The sequence below is a fragment of the Leptidea sinapis genome, chromosome 15, assembly GCF_905404315.1.
Source record: "Leptidea sinapis chromosome 15, ilLepSina1.1, whole genome shotgun sequence".
Lineage (NCBI taxonomy): Eukaryota > Metazoa > Arthropoda > Insecta > Lepidoptera > Pieridae > Leptidea > Leptidea sinapis.
This window is the reverse complement of record NC_066279.1, coordinates 2025483-2041546: the sequence shown is the minus strand read 5'-3', so window position 1 is coordinate 2041546 and position 16064 is coordinate 2025483. Positions and strand designations below refer to the sequence as shown.

At 37.8% G+C, this 16064-nt stretch overlaps 1 long non-coding RNA gene across 1 annotated transcript in view; it reads right to left on the bottom strand.

Annotated features, from left to right (window-relative positions):
• Nucleotides 1-407: 407 nt before the first annotated feature.
• Nucleotides 408-16064, bottom strand: part of LOC126968443 (uncharacterized) — a 126584-nt gene continuing 110927 nt past the window's right edge. The window contains exon 3 of the long non-coding RNA XR_007730208.1: nucleotides 408-495. This is a non-coding gene — a long non-coding RNA (uncharacterized LOC126968443). The remainder of the gene's footprint in view (nucleotides 496-16064) is intronic.

The following is a 16064-nucleotide window of genomic DNA, read 5'->3' as shown; positions in this document are numbered from 1 at the left end:
AACATGCCTTACTACTAGAATGTGCGTGACAATCTTACACTCGTGATATGTATGTCACTTTGTCTTAGTGTGTTTTTTTTATGGAATAGGAGGACTAACGAGCGTACGGGTCACCTGTTGTTAAGTGATCACCGCCGCCCACAATCTCTTGCAACTTCTCTTTGTGCTTGCGTTGCTGAAAATAGAGGTTAAGAGTTTGCCGCTATATTTTTTGATGACGTTATCACAGCTTTAACAGTCTATCTAGATGTATAAATTATCTTAGAATATAGCTATTTATTTGATATATTTTCCGGTCGTACTTGTCGTCAGTCCCTTCATGCATCTATTTAGGATCGACTTGACCTGTCCTTTTGAAGGGCCACCTTCCGTTCGCTCAATGAACTTTGAGTTAGGGTTTTTTCCCTTTTATGAATAACCAAATTATCTAAGCATTACTATATTACTCAAGCCTTACCCTATTTGTGGCTATTTCTAAGTTGATCTCTGTTATACCTGAAACAAAATAAACAAATTATAAATTTCTTTACCATATTTTTCGCTTACTATATTACTAATAGTAAACCGAATTTAGACTGTCTGTCAGAGGACTGCATTTATATCTATAACCAATGTTTGGAGCCGTAGAGTGTAGGTCTTAGGGTGACGGGTGCAGTGTTACATAATCGGAGACGTACGCATTAACCTTTAACTTAGGTTGTGTGTTTTTATTTGTATGATGATGTTATAGAAAACGATATCATCCCTACCATCTGGATGTATGGCAGTCCTCTACATTGCGGTTTTAAAGGAGCTTTCTTCCACGGCCTACAAAGCTGGGGAATGAGCTTCCTTGTGCGGTGTTGACGGAACAATACGACATGGGTACCTTCAAAAAAAGTGCGTACATCCTCATTAAAGGCCGGCAACGCTCCTGTGATTCCTCAGGTGTTGCAAGAGAATGTGGGCGGCGGTGATCACTTAACACAGGTGACCCGTAAGCTCGTTTGTCCTCCTTTTCCACAAAAAAACGAGAGTACGTGTCACTTGATGGGAAGTGATCACCACTACTCACACTCCTTTGAAACATCAGAGTCATTACAGCAACTTTGCCTGCATTTTAAGTTTTATTTATTTATTTATTGGTTTCCAAACAACGTCCATGTATTAAGCTTTACATAATAAAACACCTTAAGGTATATCATGGTTAAGATATGAGTCAATTAAATGTATTAAAATAATTAAATTAATTTATTTTCACGGGCTTACATAACACCCAGAAATTTTAAAAAACCCGTAAATTATCAGCTCTGTGTCGTTTAGATAACGCCACAAAAGTTCTTTCGTGAAAACATTTTCCGTGAGAATTAACCTGTAAATCTTAATTACTGTAATGAGAACATATTACTGTAATGATGATAAAATTGGAATGAAACCATGAATCAATCAATTTAGCTTTGGGACCTACCTCTAATTAACTTCTACATCAAACAAATAAAAATGTTTTTATTTCGTAGGTTAACTGCATTACACTTGAAATATGTAATTTTTTCTTACAGCTCGTTCGGAAGGCAGATTTCCTTAAAGAAGAACGATTAAGAAACTCTAAGATTGCTCTTTTAAAAACAGAATAGTATTACAGATTCTTATTTTCAATTTAAATTTACAAATCATTTCAATTACAACATATGCAAAGTGATGCAACAAAATACACAAACGTCAATTAGTAGTAAGTCAAAAAAAGGAAATTAGTCAGTTAAAACATAGCTATAGTTATTTAGTATATAAAGTACAGTACAGTAGATGCATCAATCCAGACATACCGTAAATAAAATAAAGGAATTATTAGCTATTATATAAAAAATCTATTATAACTTTAATTAAATAAAAAAAGAAATAAAAAAGCATAAATCAGATTTCCCGGTGAGAGGATTATCCAGCCACCACAAGCAGTGCCCGTTCACAAGCATGACGTATCAACCAGCCTTCGCCTCCCTCGACCATAATATTTTAGGATAGGGAACGACCCGCTCCACGTCGCTGCTACAAGCAGTGGCATTAAGCGAGCATGACGATGCCTGTCACGAGAACTCTACCAAATAACAAAATAAATATAAATATAGATTCCTATCATCAAAACTCTATTGTTGGTTTGTGTGGATAAAAGCGTATCTAGCCAACAGCTGGTAATCCTCAACCGACCTTAGGAAAATAAAGAAGGAAAGCAGTTCATGTTTTTGAACCGGAATGGCGTGGAATTTTTATTAATGGAAATTGTCTTCTTTCTATCCTCCTTCGATAGGTCACAAAGTGTTTATTTAAAACTTTTAGTTTCCTTAAGAAAGTTTTTCAAAAGATAATAGAAATTTTATAACATTTCCAATGCTATGTGCGCTTGCAATGCTCTTAATATTAAGGGCCTTGTGGAGTAAAATGATCGCTTTATATTATATTAAAAAAAATTAGTTTACTTAATAAAGACACGGATGAAATGTATTATTGTGACTGGTGTAGTTTGAGGTAGTGGTAGAGTTTTCGCAAATGCTGAAATACCAAATCACAACTTACCCACTGATGGTCTATTAAGTCACAGTGATTTCTATGACTACAAGGCAGGCTATGACTACAGATAGCGTCGAATATTATGACAAGCTAAGTTAAGGAAATGAGCTTAGTTTTTCCTTGTGCGGTGTTTCCGGGACGATACGACATGGGTACCTTCAAAAACGCGCGCACACCTCCCTTTTAGGTCGACAACGCTCTTGTCATACCTCGGGTGTTGCAGGAGAATGTGAGTGGCGGTGATCACTTAACACCAGATGACCGTTTTCCATAAAAAAAGAGAAAATAGAACTAATAAGGCAAAATGCTTTCGTTATTTGAAAACAATATTTATACTAGAATTCCATTTAATAATAAGTTGTAAAATAAGTAATAAATAATGAGTTGTAGTAAATAATTTGATAGCGGTAGTACCTGCGCCGGTAGTATCATCTCCCCACATCAAGACACAAAAAAAACATAGTGACGAATTGAGAACCTCCTCCTTTTTGAAGTCGGTTAAAAAAGAATCTTCTTGGCCGCCTTCTTTACTTCTGAAGGTCGTGTCCGTAATTCATGTTTTCGTAACGTTGGTCAGTAAAGCCTTCCACTCCTTGCGGTCCTCGGCCATTGCGGTCGTGAATGGTAGGCCAGTGAGTGTCTAGATCTGGTCCGACCAGCAGCGGCTAGGTGATCGTCCGCGTGGTCTTCCACCTTGCCTATGACTATCAGTTTGATTAAATTATTGAGAAGGCATCGGGCATTGTGCCCAAAATACCCCAAGATCTTTTGATAGCAGATTGTGTACAATGCAGTGCCGATGCTAAGGTGCTCCAGGAGAGACTTGCTTGTTCACTTAGCCGTTCACGTTATACGAAGGTAGGCAGAGAGGAAAAAGATTGACGTGTTTGAGATGTGGTGTTGGAGAAGGGTACCTATATGGATTTTTTTTAATGATAATAAGGGACGAGATGAGCAGGATGTTGAGCTGATCGTTATTGATACGCCCTGCCCGTTAGAATGCAGTGTCGCTCAGGATTATTGATAAACTCAAAAATTCTGAGCGACATTATATATGCGCTCGTCACCTTGAGACATAAGATGTCAAGTCTCATTTGCCCAGTAACTTTACTAGCAACGGCCCTTCAGACCGAAACACAGTAATGTTTACACAGTACTGGTTCACAGCAGAAATAGTGGCGCCAATGTGGTACCCATAATCTAGCCGGTATCCGGTGCAAAGGAGCCTCCCATTACTTATTTGTAACATAAGGTATAATTTTATCAAGAAAATCTAAAGGATTTCCAAGGATGCAATATAACCGAATTCCACTCGTTGGAAGTCACGGGCCTAAGCGAGTATTGAATAAGCAATTGAAACTGGAATGCGATAAGGCCTGCACTTGTTCAAACAAAAGAAATATCTTTTTGATGTTTTGTTTATTTTGTCACTTAATCTTGTTCATTATACATTGTTCTTGATACGAATTCATATAATATTCGTTTATTCGATTATATAGTCCCAAACACTCTTGTTATTCCTATCAAAAGAGGAGTTAAACCTAACGAGAGAGTATGGGCTGCGTTGATTTTTTTTTATGGAAAAGGAGGATAAACGAGCGTACGGGTCACCTGGTGTTAAGTGATCACTACCACCCACATTCTCTTGCAATACCAGAGGAGTCACAGAAGCGTTGCCGGCCCTTAAGAAAGGTGTACGTGCTTTTTTTGAAGGTACCCATGTCGTATCGTCCCGAAAACACTGCACAAGGAAGTTCATTAGACAGCTTTGTAGTACGTGGAAGAAAGCTCCTTGAAAACTGCACTGTGGAAGACCGCCACACATCAAGATCGTGGGGATGATATCCTAACTTGTAGCGTGTCGTGGGAAGGTGGAATTCGGCGGCAGATCAGGTGAAACAGCTCTTTGGAACACCCCCCGTTATAAATGCGGTCTACCGCATTTATGACGGGGTCACGTGGAACGGGTCGTTTCATTGTAGAGATGTCGCTTCATTGTGTGTCTTCTAAGACACATCTCTACGCAACACCAAGTGATGAAGCCGTTCACAGAGCACTGGGTCCCCGATAATTCGAGCTGCTCTACGTTGCACGTGGTCAAATGGATCGACGGATTGAAGTGACGTCACTGCGCAACGCCAAGTGATTACAGAGAGGTTTATATGGTCGTTTGTCCTCCATAGCCTGCCGTTCAAGGAATCTCGGAAAACGCTCTGGAAACGCTCAGTATATATGGTCTATCTAACTCTATTAACACCAACACTGCAATCTTAGAACAATATTATAAAGACTTAGAGCCTCGTACCCGAATTCGACAAGACAACAACAGTTCAGTTCAGTTCGAACACTCAATAAAACTTTACGTACGTTACGTATTTCCGTAAAATAACGCCTAACTCAATAAAGGAAGATTTACATCAAGGAGAAAGAACGAAAATCAACTACGTATAAACTACACAAATAAAATTTGAAAACAAAATTTATGAACAATGCGGGACGTGAACCCGCGTCTCTCTCGTTCCGTGTAAGCGCTCTTCCTGAGCCAACCGTTCGAGTGACGTATCGTTGATAAATCTTGTATGTCTTGTTCAACTCTCGGGCAGTGGCTTCATCTAAAGTGTGTCCGGGCAGCTAGATATATAATGCAACTATTGACCATTCTCTGATAGGTATTTGTTAGGTACTAAAGTTTATACACACAAAGCCACACGGCAAAGGTAATTAAACTTAAGTAAATTAACAAACAAATACCACCGGCTCCATAAATCAGATTAGTCCATCCGCATGCAACAGGAAATACATCTTAAAGATAGCAACTAATTAGTGATAATTTCTGACAGCTGCTTCGAGAATTACTTCTTACATAAGATTCCTATCGAGACTCGTATTAAACCAAAACAAATCCATTCAAGCAGTGTTTTATAATAACTCTTCAATTGTACGAATTGTAATATTATTACGAAATATTTTACTGGTAAATTCGAACGGGCAAATAAATCAGCGCTCAAGAAATGTGAAACTAGCCAACCTGACTTTATTTAAACATTACTAAAACTGCACTAAAGACGAACGTCACACATCCGGATGATAGCGATGTTATTTAACCACTCAATATGGCGTAAACCTATTTTTGTAAACCTTTGCATAAAGTGTTTCAATCTATCTGTTCAAAACTATACGTAAAATTATTCGCCTTCATTCTATTAAAGGTTTAAAGGGCACTTCCTAAAACCAGAAATCGAATGAGGCATGTGGATTTCGTCGTTAAATCGACCGACTTGCTGGGTTTACCAGTGAGAGGCTCCTTTGCACAGGAAGCCGGCTAGATTATGGGTACTACAACGGCACCTATTTCTGCCGTGAGGCAGTAATGTGTAAACATTACTGTGCTTCGGTATGAAGGGCGCCATAGCTAGTGAAATTACTGGTCAAATGAGACTTAACATCTTATGTCTCAAGGTGACGAGCGTAATTCTATTCCCGCTTAGAATTGTTGGTTGTTTCAAGAATCCTGGGTGGGTAGGGCGTATCATTTACCATCAGCTGAACGTCCTGCTCGTCTCGTGCCTTATTTTCATAAAAAAACGGATAATTTTTCGTATTTAAACCTCTTTATTTATATAAATCGGCTTTACTCATGATATATCGGTGTATGTATCGACTAATTGGATAAATGAATCTGATGGTCTGAAACTAGTCGTAGTACCCATAATCTCTCCGGCATCCTGTACAAAGAGGTGCCTCCCAATGGTAATGCCTCTTCTTTGAAAACGAAAGAGAGTAATGATAAGACAAAATTAAAAAAAATAGGGAGTGATAACAGCCATGACAAACTCGTCCAAAAAAAAACTGGTGAATCACTGTCTATTCAGTGCCAGAAGTTCTATATCAGTGAAAAATGGCTATCCGAAAATTCTAATAACAAAATACCCTACCAAAATATCTATTTATAATAAATTATTCTGACAAGAAACATTCTGAATATAAATCTGAATATAAGAACGCTTACTCCCAAAGCACATCCGGCCGAATACCCGTGATGGCGTATACAATTTTGAACCTTAAGAGCTTACAATATGAAGGTACAATCCAAGTGTTGTGGCTCAAGATAGTATGAATATAATAAGCGTTGAAGCCTGTATTATTGGTTCATTTTCCTATGAACGCTATTTGTATGGACTTTCATGTAATATGAAGATGGTTTTATAGGATAAAATGTGTTATTCGTTTGATCGTACCCTAAACGTAGTTTTTACTAAAGCATTTGATATCCAATCAATCGTTGGACATTAAACATATTGTTCTGTAGTGATTATTGATGATGTATGAAAGACGCAAAAACATACGGATAGCATCACACATAGAAATAATCATTATCGCAGCAAGATATTTAAAATACAACTATATCGTGAACTTTTTTATCGGGTTTCTTTTATTCACATCTTAAAATAATCTGTATTGTTATTTGTTTCGCGATTAAATATAATATAGTTCTATTGTGGATAGCAAGATGGACGGACGATTTCATGCGAGCGGCTAGGAAGGACTGGATGCAGCGGATGCGGCTAGGAAAACTTAGGACCGCACAAAATGGTCTAAAATGGAAAAGACCCTTACTCAGCTTTGAGTAGATCAAGGTTGAAGTAGAAGATAGTTCTATTGTGCTCGTTTGTGGACGGAAACCACGTCGTTTCACTTTCTCTTATTTAGATGTTCGGATGGCACACTGCAAACAGTCCACATTCGCATCTCACTTCGCCATGCAACTAACATAATATGTAATAATAAAATGCTCATGTAACTGTAACTTCAAAACGAAACACAAATATGCGCTGCTGTATTACAGCAAAACTGAAGTGTAATTATTGTGACCAACAGATTGATACGACAGAAGCGAACATAGCCGACGTCGAGGAAGTGGACCCAGACTCGTTCTCTGGAATCACCAAACTGTTTAATGGCTTTGGTAAAACAATTATGACGTCTAAAGAGTTATTGTAACTCAATAAACACAAAAACTTTATGATGACTACTAATTTAAAAATAAATTATAATTAAATTATTATAAAATAAATTCAAATATTTGCAAACTCAGATTATGAAGTCAAAAGGTTTTTATTACCAACGGGACGCATTTTTGCACAGGATGCTAGGTGGATCTTTCCGCAGTGGAACTTTTTTCTGCCGTGAAAACGTGCAAGCATTATTGCGTTTCGTTTTGGAGGGCACCGTAGCTACTTACCACTGTATTACTGATTTACTAGGCCAATGAGACTTCCCATATCTCAGTGACAAGCGCAATTGCGATGTCGGTCAGGATTTTTAGATCAATCAAGAATCCTGATGACCGTCCTGCTCATAATAGACTAGAAATTGTACACGAATCGTAATTTGACCCCAATTCATAAAACTTTTAAAGAGAAGTTACTTCCTCTTTAATTGTTCCTTTCATCAGACTATCTGACTCTTGTTAAATATTGTGGAAAATAACGTAATCAATGAATTATTTAATTAATGCTTATGTACTTGTTACAATGATCTTCGTAATGCATCCCGTGTCATATAAAATTTCTCTTTGCATGTGGCAATGTGGTATCAACACTCTTCGTACATAGCAGGCAACTAGCTGCTACTCGCAACGTCATCCGTGTGGACGGGTATACCTGCATCTACCGTCATAACGTGTGGCCTATATGTTGTCCCGTTTAGAATTAATACATCTAACCAGTAGTTAAACAAACAACACGGAAAAATAAACAAACATTCTATAAAGTACTTTTTTTAATTCATTTTGAACATCAGCAAGTATTCTTTTATGTTAATATAAAGTAAATACAGATGCTTACACAGGATGTAATGTAATCGTTAAGTGTGACAATTTTGTGTAATCAATGTGTAATCTATATATATAAGAGATATATATATAAGAGAGACTCATCACGATATCTCTGGAACCATTAGAGTTAAAGACTTGAAATTTGGTAGGAATATTCTTTTCACCGAGTAGAGGTCAGCTAACAACGGATTTTCCAAAATTCCATCCGCAAGAGTTTTTTTTATTATGAACTGAACAACGTCTGTCGAGTCAGCTAGTCTTATATATTAACCTCAACGAACACAGCAAATACAGCTAGTTCATATGTTACTAAATTCGAACGGCCAAGTTAGATTTACCTACAAATGCAAATTTCGCATCACGGAAATAATAACCAAGCTAGCAACAACAACAGCAATGAAGACATAGCTCAAAATGTAAAATATAATAGTGTTATAAGTAGAAGCCTCGCAAGTATATCGCAAGCGGCCCCGGTCTGTCGTAAATAAGGGACAGATAAATAAGGCTTGTATAAATAACGAAATAACTCGGGAACTTGGAACGAGTTCAAGTACAATTTCTTCCTCTAAATGGATAGTGTGATCTTTGTTATTTGTTCTGGGGGTTTTTATAGGTCAGGCTAGATATTAACCTCGAGTCTGTCTGTTTTTTCTGTACTACAGAGATTTTCTTTTGACCGAAAAGTCAAATATTTTCTTGATTGCTGCAGATAATAATCTTAAATTTCGCAGCTATATTGCGACATAACTGTGGTGATCTAGATTCGACAAACTATGTGAAAGCATTTTGTACTGCCTCCTACCTGAGAAGAAAACTTATTATCACGTAGAAAATTGTCCAAATCACGAAAAAAATGGTCTGGTGGTCGTCAAAGGGTGACGAATGGTTTCTAATTGCAGTTCCTGTAGACTGTTTCTCGTGCTGTATGAGATCTCGCGTTATCATGGAGCAATAATGGTGAAGATTGATTCATGAGTCGAGGCTTTCGAGTCTTGCGAGTCTTTCTTCCACGTACTATAAAGCTATGGAATGAGCTTCCTTGTGCGGTGTTTCCGGGACGATATGACATGGGTACCTTCAAAAAAGCGTGTACACCTTCCTTAAAGGCCGGCGCCGCTCTTTTGATTCCTCTAGTGTTACAAGAGAATATGGGCGGCGGTGATCACTTAACACCAGGTGACCCGTACTCTCGTTTGTCCTCCTATTCCATAAAACAAAAATTAATCGGCCTTCTTATTAAATTACAAAGTATACGTTTTTTGTGCCAATACCCTTCCAAAAAAATAACAAACACTTATTGTCGACCTGTGTAATTACCTCACAATTGTGAGGTTCTATCTTATTTCTTCGACGGACAAGTAAATCTGGAATTACATGTATCTATTAATTATTTCTTACGGTACGCAGACGTGGTCACTAACTAAGGGCCTTATGAGAAAGCTCATGGATGCTCAGAGGGCAATGCTATGCTCGGAGTTTCCCTGCGAGATCGAATCAAAAATGAGGAGATCCATAGGAGAACCCAAGTTACCGAGATAGCCCAAATGATTGCGAAACTGAAGTGGCAGTGGGCAGGGCATATAGTTCGACGAACAGATGGCCGTTGGGGCAGTAAAGTACTCGAAGGGCGACCATGCAAGAACCAAGATCAAAATCAAGATCGCCGGAATACGTTCGATGAGACCAGCGCAGGACCGATCGTCGTGGAAATCTTGCGAGGAGGCATTTATCCAGCAGTGGACGTCCTCCGGCTGATGGTGATGGTGATGGTGATGATGATGATTAATTAATATCAAGATCCCGCCTTTAAGTTCAGTTAGGTGGCTCAGTCTTGCTATTCCATTGCTATATGGGTGTTGATCATCACTCACCAACAGCTTGCTCATTCGTTCTCCAATAACATGAAAAAATCAAAACCTTTTTTACATAAGCAAAGAAATGCGATGTATTTGTTCTAATAAATCACAGTTTCTCTTGAGTATCGCTTAGATACAGACAAACATTTCTTTCTATCGACAGCAAACATTTGAAGTTCCAAAGCTTAGCTCATTTACAAATATTGTTGTCGTTACGTCGCTAGAGTGTACGAGCGGTTATTAATCTACCAATATGCATGAAATAACTACACTTAATTTAAATACTTTTTTCAAAATTGAAAAGTATGTGAGTACGTTCCAACACGAAAACAAAAAAGGACTCAAGTGCGAGTTAAACTTGCTTAACTCTGTACTTAAACTTTCACTTACATGTTCTTTTTAAATGTTTTTAAAAGAATCATTAAAATTGGCTATTATATTTACCTTTATATAATAAATAAAACATTTATATACAATTTTTTTGAGTTTTCTTGAGTGTTAATTCCGACAATATTTGTCTTCAACACGTGTTTCGCCTCTACACGAGGCATCCTCAGGAGATGTTGACTCTCAGACATGTATATGCTAAATTAACATGTTCTAATTTATTTGCAAGATTTTATAGAACTTTCCCAATTACGAGAAAAATAAAAATAATTCAAGAGAGCGTTTATTTTCAGCAAACGCGCTTAAAACGCTCGTTCACTTTACATCCAAGTTCGTTAGTGCATCGTTCGGACTCTAATGTGAATTCCACCTTACTTTATCACTTCCTAGTAAACTTTAACACTGTGAAATATGCTTATAGACTCATGTATGAATACTCAATGGTGAGTCAATGTTTAGTAGCCTGGTCTACCTTTCCGTTCTCAAAATACTGTCCGGAATGTTTTGCCTTCGGTTGCTTTAAAGGCGGAAAAAATTGCCTACTGATTACCTTTCAAGACGTGGTCCTTCTTTGTATGTTTTTCTACCTGAAAGAGTGCAAAAATCACTTGATAGATTGCCACCCTCCAAAGAAAATCAGGCGACTTGCTAGCCAGCTGCAAAAGGAGAAACGTGATTTTTAAAAACTGGAAATACTGCGCAAGGAAATCCTACCAAAATTTTGATTTAGAGTAGAGTAGAAAACCGGCACTTTGGTTTTACAATGAACACTAATCCTACAATGTTATGAATCTTGAAACTTCCTCAGGAGGAGTGAAGAAAAAGGTTCTTATGTCACGTTTATTGTTGCTATCATCATCATCAGCCGGAAGACGTCCACTGCTGGACAAAGGCCTCTCCCAAAGATTTTCACTACGATCGGTCCTACGCTGCCCTCATCCAACATATTCCGGCGATCTTATCTTGACCAGATCGTCGATCCATCTTGTGGGGGGCCTACCAACACTGCTTCTTCCGGTACGTGGCCGCCATTCGAAGACTTTACTGCCCCAACGCCCATATGTCCGTCGAACTATGTGCCCTGCCCACTGCCACTTCAGTTTCGCAATAATTTCGACAGTGTCGGTGACTTTGGTTCTCCTACGGATCTCCTCATTTCTGATTCGATCTCGCAGGGAAACTCCGAGCATAGTCCTTTTTTGCTTAATGACATATAAACTATACTTTTAGATAGTGAGCATTCAGACTCACACTTTTTTTTTAAATCAAAGACAAACAAATCTGAAAGTATTGGTTTCAATAACCCACCACCTGATTTTGATGATTTCTCATATCAAGGTCATAGTGTTACAAGTACTGCGGGGTTAATTCAATTATTGAATGCCAGCCACTGGAACTGACTAACTGCTCATCTACAAAGCAAGAGGTCATGAATCACAACAATTAAAAACATCAAAAGTGCTTATAAATATGTTTTTTTTTTAATGAAAATAACGGACGAGACGAGCAGGACTTTCAGCTGATGGTAATTGATACACCGTGCCCATTACAATGTAGTGCCGCTCCGGATTCTTGCAAAACTCAAAAAATTCTGACCGACACTACGATTGCGCTCGCCACTTTGAGACATAAGATGTTAAGTCTCGTTCACTAGCTACAGCAGCCTTCAGACTGAAACACAATAATGTTTACACATGACCACTTAACGACAGAAATAGACGCTGTTGTGATACCCATAGTCTAACTAGCATGCTGTGCAAAGGAGCCTCCCACTGGAGCCTTCACTATTGTATGAAGGATGGAATCTATTTAACTCCCGCATAAATTATATACGTGACCTTTTTATTGAATTAGGCGTTACTTTCCGGAAATCCATAATGATACAAATGATTTAAGTTTTATTTAGTGTTAATTCCGCCAATATTAGTTTTTAAAACAATTCCGCCGCCAAAATCAGATTTGATTCAGTCTCGTGCCAGATTTTGGCGAGACAACACGTCCTGACGATGCCTCGTGTAGAGGCGAAACACGTGTCGAATTGTTTTAAAAACAAATATTGGCGGAATTAACACTAAAGATAACTTAAATCATTTGTATACGTGACCTACAAAAAGATTTTCTCTGCATCTTCCCTTTTACAATGTTTAATATACATTCATATACCAGTGGGAGGGTTCTTACAGTGCTCCGTAACTTTTACCATCACCTTTTTGTACCATGAAGTAGTATAAGCTATATTGTTGATTGGTTCGAAGCGCGCCGCAACTTAGCATCTTATGTGTAATGTGAATTAGCCTGCGCATTTTGAGGTGCTACTCAGAGATTGGGTTCAATCAAAAATGTTGAGCGGCACTGCATTGGAGAGAGGGCGAATGACTTGACATGAGATGAACCTCTTGTTTGTCTCATCTCTTTTTTTCATAAAAAATAATATGTATGTTAATGGTTTTCTAAGCTTCAAAAATCTCTCCGCGCTTAATTTAAAGTTGTACTATATAAATCACTCGTCATATTGGGTGATTCCCTATTCGAGTGTATTGTGAATACAAACTACACCCTTGTAGTAAACAGTTTTCTTTTTTTCGACATACAAAATCTATATCTATATAATATATACTAGCGGACCCAACAGACGTTGTCCTGTACACACCTGTCTTAAATTTGAATAATTGGTCCAGCCGTTAGGAGGAGCTCACTAACATACATACACATGGGCAGGAGATTTATATATGGACAGGATTGAGAATCTAAGCCATTCTCAAATTCACTGGAACACTCAAAAATCATCAAAAACGGGCTAGCTGTTGAAGCTAGTTCAATTGTGAATCTAAACCATCCTCGAACCATAAGGCGTAGAGACTTGAAATTTGGTAAGACTATTCCTTTCGCCGAGTAGAGGTCAGATAAGTACGGATTTTACGAAATTCCACCCGCAAGAGTTTTTTTATAATTAACAGAACAATCTGTTGGGTCAGCTAGTATTATAATAAAATAGTACTGTGTATTTGTATGATTTGAAAAATCAACACATGGTGTCTCACTATTTCCACGATACGCCATATCATCCGATTTTATGAGTACAAACACTACCGATAACTAAAGATGAATAAGGCTTTGCATAACTCTTGTAAATATTTAAACATAAATAGCTTTATAGGTCACAAAGTGAAAGAACATGCCGAAGAATCTCAATAAACATACAAGAATTTGCTTATGAAAATATTAATTTATTTATTCGTTGATGTCATTCCTTTGTCTTGGATTCAAATGAAATATTTGCTGTTTGCAAATTATGCCAATGTTTTGCTACGAGTTGAGTTTTTTTTATATTGTTTTCTATACTCATATTACAAAGAGGTAATATTTATGAGGTTGTAGGGGGTCTCTCTGAAACTACTGAACCGATTTTGGAAATTCTGTTACCAATATAAAGCCACATTATTTGTGATTGTTGAAGGCTATGTGTTAACCCGAAAACTGAAAATAAATATTTGTGGTCGTCTGATTTTGAAAGTAAGTCGGTAGTGTAGTATACAGGTGTCCCAAAGTAATGGGACATGAAGGGAAAGTACCTTAAATATCGAAGATAGGCTATTTTACTGAAAGAAGACTATATGTAATTTTTAAAAGTTAGTAATTCTGCATTCAAAAATTTTCTAAAAATTACTTGCCTCGTCTGGGAATCGAACCGACTTAAATGTAAAAAAAAACACCCCTACTTTTATGATGCCAATCGAAAGAATGGCCAAAAACTAATAACTCTTCTTAGGTATTTTAAAAGAAAGTAGTCAATTAAGTGGGTATTTTTTTGTTAATTAATTAATTAAATAAATGTGATCTCTCTTTGTGAATTACTAACTTTTAAAAATAACATAAAGTTTTCTTTCAGTAAAATAGCCTATCTTCGATATTTAAGGTACTTTCCCTTCATGTCCCATAACTTTGGGATATTCTGTATAGCAGCATATAAGTATATATATCGCAGAACATTGATTTATTCTTGCCGCTTGCTGAATATAAAAAGAAAATACTCAATTTACACAAGTGATTTAGAAACCTTGTTTTCATATTTCATTTTTATTTTTCTGATATACACTGGCCTTCAAAAGTAAGTATCACACTTTTAAAATTGGGATAACGTTTTAAGTTCACAAGATATACTTTCAAAATAAAAAGGACTCCAAAGAGAATTTAATTTTGTACATAAAATATTTATAGTCGGTAACCTTCTTTTAAGAATTGGCTGAAAAAAAACTTTAAAAACAAAACCATTCCTTTTCCAAAGTGGACGTTTCCGATTTACAATTTTACCATTCACATTTTTCTTTCTGTTTTAAATTTTTTTCAAGATCGATGGGTCTTGTTTTAAAAATTTATGCTAAAAAGCACATAACATTTATTTATCATGCCTCTTTCAGTTGAAGAATGTGCTAGGATCATGGCTTTTCTGGATCTAGGCATCAGAATGCGTCGCACTGCAAGAATGGTGGGTGTGACGGTACGAACGGTCCAGAAGTAAAGCGAAGGTACGAAGAGACTGGACACCATCTGAGGAGACCTTGTAATTGCAGACCCAGTGCCCGAGAAGATCGTTATATTATTTCCACTGTGTTAAGAAATCGCCACCAAAATGCAGTTGAAGTCCAGCAACAGCTACTTCAGACCCGGAGGGACTACATTAGTGACAGTACAGTGAGAAGAAGACTTGCTGAAGCAAATTTGAAACCCCGAAGACCAGCGAGTGGCCCAAAACTCGAGAGACAGCACCGAGTAGCGAGACTGCGATATGCCCATGCAGTGGGATGAAGAAGAATGGTCAAGAATTTTGTTTGCAGATGAGTCTCGATTCTCCCTTTACACTTCTGATGGAAGGCGAAGTGTTTACAGGCGACCTGGTGAGCGATACCTTCAAGCCTGCATCTCAGAAAGAGTCCAATACGGTAGAGGCAGTGTACATGTATGGGCTGGCATATCTTCAGAAGGTCGCACAGAAGTAGCCATAGAAAATGGCACCCTCACTGGGCAAAGATATGCTCAAGAGATTCTCAATGAGTATTCAGGGCCGTATTTAGCAAATATGGGTGATGGATCGATGCTGATGCATGATAATGCCCGGCCACTTACGGCTCATATCCTACAAGAGTATATTCAGGAGGTCGGTATCAGCATGATGGCTTGGCCATCAAGAAGTCCTGATCTGAACCCTATTGAACACGCCTGGGATGAGCTTGGGAGGCTAGTCAGAAATCGCAGACCACCACCTACTACCCTCAGGGCACTAAAGCAGGCCCTGGTAGAAGAATGGGAGAATATTCCCCAACATCGGCTACCCGAAACCTAGTGTTCAGTATGCCAAACCGGCTCGAAGCTGTAATCAGAGCTCAAGGAGGCAATACCAGTTATTAAAAATTAAATAACATGTAATTCATTTTAGTTGAATTTTT